At 27.3% G+C, this 6,567-nt stretch overlaps 1 long non-coding RNA gene across 4 annotated transcripts; it reads right to left on the bottom strand.

Moving 5' to 3' along the window:
* Positions 1–2,259: 2,259 nt before the first annotated feature.
* On the bottom strand, positions 2,260–4,391 carry LOC111895354 (uncharacterized). Of its 4 annotated transcripts, XR_006190689.1 has the most exons (6): positions 4,178–4,391; positions 3,909–4,055; positions 3,245–3,517; positions 3,025–3,126; positions 2,570–2,783; positions 2,260–2,501 (listed from the first exon to the last, which is right to left on the bottom strand). It is a non-coding gene; the product is annotated as an uncharacterized LOC111895354 (long non-coding RNA). The 4 variants fall into 4 exon arrangements; XR_006190690.1 differs by having other exon boundaries at positions 2,260–2,783; positions 3,245–3,673; XR_006190688.1 differs by having other exon boundaries at positions 2,260–2,783.
* Between the last annotated feature and the right edge of the window lie 2,176 nt (positions 4,392–6,567).

Below are 6,567 nucleotides of genomic sequence, written 5' to 3'. Positions count from 1 at the left end.
CTCCGGACCCACGTTAAAGTAATTAAGGCATTTCGTTGTAACAGACTTGTTACATTAGTCAATTTCTTTTTTCTTATTCGTTCTTCACCATAAAGTTAAAGTAAAAATAAAGAAAATACTTTTATAAGAAAATATAAGTAATAAAAATATATTTTGCGTGTAACACTCCTCACTCCCTAACCCACTCTTAACATGCATTTTTTTTAAAGATTGGTCTTAATACTTAACAATTACTATACGAATTTCAAATCACTATTTTACTTGGACCTTCATTCTCTTCCAATATTTCATAGCTTTAAGGACAAAAGTAAAAGTACAATACTGAGGTACGATAACTTCTTTAAATATGATAATGATTTTTTTTAAAACAAATAGTTTTTAATTAAGTAAAGAAGATAATAGTTTAAAATAAAGTAAAACTACAAAATAGATTATATTATATTAAAAAATTGTTGTTATTTTAAATAATAATACTAATAATAATAATAAATGAAATAAAAATATTTAAATAATTATTTTGAAATCCTTTAAAATTACCTATAATTATTATTAAATTTAAAAACTTTATTTAATTCAATTCAAACACAACATATTATATCTATCTTATCGTATACTTAAAATAATTATAAAATTAGTTACAATTTAGTGTAAAAATCATTAAAATAAATGAAAAATTCCAATAATTGGTATTATAACATATAATTGTTAATATTTATATTACATTATTGTTTACAACTCAAGTGTTTGAAACTCCTACTACAACTTAAAAGGTTTCTATTTTAAATGTAGTTTGAATCCAAATTTAATGTAATTAGTCATGCTTTTTTTTTTATTTTCCACTACATTCAATTAATAGTAAAAATAACCAATGATATAAACTTACAGTTAATAAAACTAATATGTTAACTATATGTATTATTTTGCTACTAACATTGGTTTTTGCATGTATAAATACTAAATAAGAATTTGTAAAATTTTATTATTTTAATTAAAAAATTATATTAGCGCAACACGCGATATATATATATATATATATATATATATATATATATATATATATATATATATAAAGAGAGAGAGAGAGAGAGAGAGTCTGGTTCCTGAGAGGACTCATTTTAAAGCGAAGACTCGTGAGTACACTTTAAAAAAATGAAAAAAAAATCTAAAAAAAATGCAAGTCATAAAATCGAGCATACAAATCATCACTATGATCTATGATTTAATTTTAATGATCTAATTTTTTTTTCTCCCGGACATAGATCTATGCTCGATTTTGTGATTTGTATTTTTTTTTTTAGATTTTTTTTTCAATTTTTTAAAGTGTCCTCACAAGTCATCACTTTAAATGAGTCATCATCCGATCCTGTTTCTCTCTCTCTCTCTCTCTCTCTCTATATATATATATATATATATATATATATATATATATATATATATATATGTGTGTGTGTGTGTGTGTGTGTCCGGGATTTGACCATCCATCACCAAATATCTGACTATACTCTGTTTAAACCATATGTAAGAGAAGTCAAGTATCTTAAATGAACATCAACGAATATAAGTAATTTCATACCTATCATTGATCCAAGATATAAAATGAAAATTTCAAAAATGAAAAGTAGAACTATAAAAGACAAAATCAAACCAGAAAATCAAACATATATTTTTGAAGCAACATAAGATAACTTTTGGAAGGGACGAAAACTAAAGCATCAAAATGAAATCAACAAAACTATACCTTTACAGCAAATGGAAGCCTCTTCCTTTCTCTCTTTAGGCCTGCATCATATCCCATTCCTCTTTACTTATATCAAGTTCATGTTATAACTACCACATTAATAGAAATATATTATCGGTCAAAAATTAGTTTGAAGCCCAGAAAACTTAAAGATTTCAAAAAAAATTATTCTGGTTGAGATACTGTAAAAATATCATACATTCAACAATTTTTGAAGCCAAGTTCAAGTTCTCAAACATCTTTATATATAGCTTTACCTATAAACATGACCTTACCGATCCCATTAAATCCATAAACAACTAACAAGAATTGAAATAAAATAAAATAAAGACATTGTTATTAAATTTTCCATCGTGTTTACCTAGTGAGTTCAAAAAACAATTGGTGTGATAAAATCAACTGAATGATTCTTATGTCTTGGCTATAACATCTACTACATAGAGCCTCTCTTATGTAAAAGCACTCACTTCCAATATATAGACATTGTGCACAAGAAAATAACAAATATCAATTTCAATCCATAATTAAAAATGTTCTTGCCATAGTAATTGAATTATGTTAGAAATTACAAGGATGGCTAGTAAAATCTTTCGTAATGAAAACATCCATTCTTTCCCTGTTTCAATAAAACTCCCATTCAAAAGCTTGAAAAAACCCACAACTTACATGTGTTACTATAACCTTTGGTAATGAAAACAACTAAGCCTTCAGGCCAGGTCTGACCAGAACCAAGCTTTGCCTGAGTTTGAAAGGATATGTTGATCTTGCAAAAGAAAATAAGAAATCAAGGGGTGTATGCCATTTCATGCATTGTACAGTAATTAAACTTACAAATTTGTAGAGATCTTTTCCCTCCCAGCTTATATCAACATAACTAATAGTTTAAGAAGATATATGTAATTTAATTTCAATGCAAGCATATTAAACCTTAAAGATGACTAAGTCGTGAAAGGGCAACCTACCATTTATAACCAAAGAACCATTACCTCCTAGTTCTGACCAGTTTTATGAGTTGTAGGTTGTGCTTGCAGATCAACCTAACCATCTGGGATAAACATAATACCATTTAGCATGATATATTCAATTTTACTATATAATAAGAGTTATTTCAACTATATATGTATTTATTATCTTTGGCTTCCAATCCGTGTTGAAAATGATAGTCATAGCGACAAATTGAAGAACACCTCCAACATGTATTGTTTTTTCTTCGTTGTAATCCTTTGTTGTAGATATATATGACTAAGTATCAAACTAAAACAATGTATAGAGATCACAAAACTTACATATATGATGCAGAACCACATGCTTTTCTTATTTGAAGACTGGTTACTCCATTTCTTCATAGCCTTTCCGTAAACCCCAAAAACATAATGAAATCAGTTTACCTATCCCCATATCCACGAATAAGCATATGTAGGATTTTTTTTAAACAGAGAAGAAAAGAGTGATAACCATAAATAAATAGTTTTAAAATTCATAAAACCCAAAACCATTCAAACTTACCTATAAAGAATCCGGAAATGGAATTCAAAATTACTGCAAAAACATTGTTTAAAGGCCACTTGGAAATCTTTTGCTAGGAAGCAAAGATGTTGTTGGCAGATTTGCATGTGGAGGTCTGAGATTAATCACAGTCAAAAGAAATATTGATGGGTGTAAATGGTGGTATTCTTGTAGCGATTATGAATCACAGTCAAATGAAAGAAGCATTGATAAGCGTGGGTTTTGAGGGAAAGAAGCGTTGGTCGTCATCTAGTGATCCAAAGTCTGTTTAACCTGCCATTAATCAAAACAAAGAGAAATAGTGAATTGTCGAGGTGTGTGTGCATGTACAGAGCGAGTGGGTGAGCGGCGGAGTAGCGTGATGATCCTCTTCATCTTCTATCACAGAGAAACTGAAGGAGGGGATAGCAAACCCTAGAAGGTCGGCGACTACATTAAAGAGATTTAGAGATAAATAGAGAATTACATGAAATCAGATTTCAAAATTTCAAATTTGAATATGTGTTTGAGAGAATGAAATCCAATTTCAAAATTTGAATCCCATTGTGAGTGTAGTATGTGATTGAAAGTTCGAAATGCCTTTGTTGATAACTTTAATAGATTGGAGAGGGGCGTCTGGAGAATAAGAGTAGGAAAGGATAAAGGTTGATATTTTTGCTCTTACGTAGAACCGATGGCTGGAAGACATCAATGGTGACAGTGGCAGAGACTGGCGGTGGTTGTTATGCTTCCTTAGAAATGGAGTAGTAGTGGTCGACGATAGTCTTCAAAGAACCCCAAAACACAAAATAGGTCGGTCTTTGTGGAAGTTCTGTAGGTGGAAATAACATCAGCAACCATGGTTTATAAGTAGTAACAAACCCAAAACTCAAACGAAACAAAAGAAACACACACAGATTCAAGAACAGAAGCGGGGAAGGGACATCAATTTACCGATGGAAGCTCTAGGATGTAAGATTTGTCGTTGCACTTGCCCTTGCCTAGAGTTTGGAGAGAAAACGTGGATGAAAGGAGAGAGAAAGAAGAGGAGGCAATAAAAGTTGAAATGAGCGCTAGGGTTTTTAAATAGATTGTTGAAGAGAGTTCAATTCAAAATTTCAATTAAATCAGAGATGAACGAAGATTGAGGGATGATGAACGACTGCCATTGACCGAAAAACCTAGGTAATCTGGTATTATTTAATTTGACTTTTTCAATGGCCGGTGGATAAGATATGATTTTTGGGAATGCATAAAGTTGTTGTAAATGCTGTTTTAAGGGTTGTACCTCTTAAAATTCAACAAAACATGCTAAATGTTTATTAAGGTGTGTGTATATATATATATATATATATATATATATATATATATATATATATATATATATATATATATATATATATATATATATATATATATATATATATATATATATATAAGTTCAATTGAGAAAATAAAAAATGTTGAGAATTGGGGAATCGTTCTCAGCCACTCATTTATTTTTGCCGTAAAAGCCTTTGTTCTACCAATGGAAATGGATAAGGAATACACATGTGTTTCCAACAAAACATGTTTCCTTAAACTATGCTAATCATTACCTTAATATATACAAAAACATAGTTTTTTTTTTTGTTTTTTTAATTTTTAAAAAACTATTTACATCGAAAAATGATTTTAAATATACCAAAATTCATGAATTTTTATTCTCTACAAATAGACATCCATATTGATATACTTTTAAAATAAAATAATTTTTTTTTATATTTTCAGCTATCGTTATTCATAAGTGAATAAAAATACATCAGATTTTTGCTACAGTACATTCGTTATTCACTTATGACTAAAAATATATAATTAATTTTTTTTACAGTTTAAGTATCATTTATACTACTTATTCATATATGAATAACAAATTAACTGTAACAAAAATCTGATAAATGTTTTATTCATATATGAATATAAAATATGACGTCAACTAATACACGTTTTATTCATATATAAATATAATATATGATGAAAGATGACGTAAAAAATATATTTTAAGTAAGAAAACTTTATTGCGTGTCATATTCATATATGAACAATACTTAAACTATAAAAAAAAAGTTACGCATACGTTTTATTCATAAGTGAATAATGATTATACTGTAATAAAAATCTGATAAACTTTTTTATTCATTTAAGAATAACGAGAGCTGAAACTTAAATTTTTTATTTTATTTTATCTTAAAAGTATATCAATATGGATGTCTATTTATAGAGAATAAAAAATTATGTTTTGTGTATATTAAGGTAATGATTAGCATAGTTTAATGAAACATGTTTGGTTGGAAAACACATGTTTATCCGTTATCCATTTCCGACGGTACACTTAAGTGTTTTGCGGCAATATAAATATATGACTAAGAATGATTCCTCCATTCTCAACTTTTTTTTTTCTCAATTGAACCCTTCTATGTGTATATATATATATATATATATATATATATATATATATATATATATATATATATATATATATATATATATATATATATATATATATATAGGGAAAAGGGAATATTCATTACAGCCCCACCTAAGCTTAGGTAGTAAACCTCATGAAAATACATTGTTTTACTATATAAAGATTACGGTTAATCGATTCACGATTAATACTTCAAGATGTAAATTCAAGATCGACACAATAGGGTTTAGGGTTTAGAGTTTAGAGTTTAGGGTTTAGGGTTTAGGTTTATGTTTAGGGTTTAGGGTTTAGGGTTTAGGGTTTAGGGTTAGGGTTTAGGGTTTAGGGTTTAGGGTTTAGGTTTAGTGTTTAGGGTTTAGGTTTAGGTTTAGGGTTTAGTAATGTTCACTTGGATGAAGTAATAAACGATAATTGAGGAAAGAAAACGGAGATGATAAAACGATAATAAAAGAAATAAATGTTATGGAGAATGATATATTTATCAAGCGAAACCAAACCGGGTATATTTAGCATGTTAAAACGACATATTTTAGAGGTTTAGTACCTAAGCTTAGGTGGGGCTATAATGTATATTCTCTATCCCTTATATATATATATATATATATATATATATATATATATATATATATATATATATATATATATATATATATATATATATATATATATATATATATATATATATATATATATTAAGCTTATATACCCTTAAGGGTATATTCACTTTTCCCATATATATATATATATATATATATATATATATATATATATATATATATATATATATATATATATATATATATATATATATATATATATATATATATATATATATATATATATATATATTTGAGTTTTCGAACATTTCCTACGGTCC

Source organism: Lactuca sativa, chromosome 4 (assembly GCF_002870075.4).
Source record: "Lactuca sativa cultivar Salinas chromosome 4, Lsat_Salinas_v11, whole genome shotgun sequence".
Taxonomy (NCBI): Eukaryota; Viridiplantae; Streptophyta; class Magnoliopsida; order Asterales; family Asteraceae; genus Lactuca; species Lactuca sativa.
Note: the sequence above shows the minus strand (reverse complement) of the source record. Positions and strands in the feature narration are given on the sequence as shown.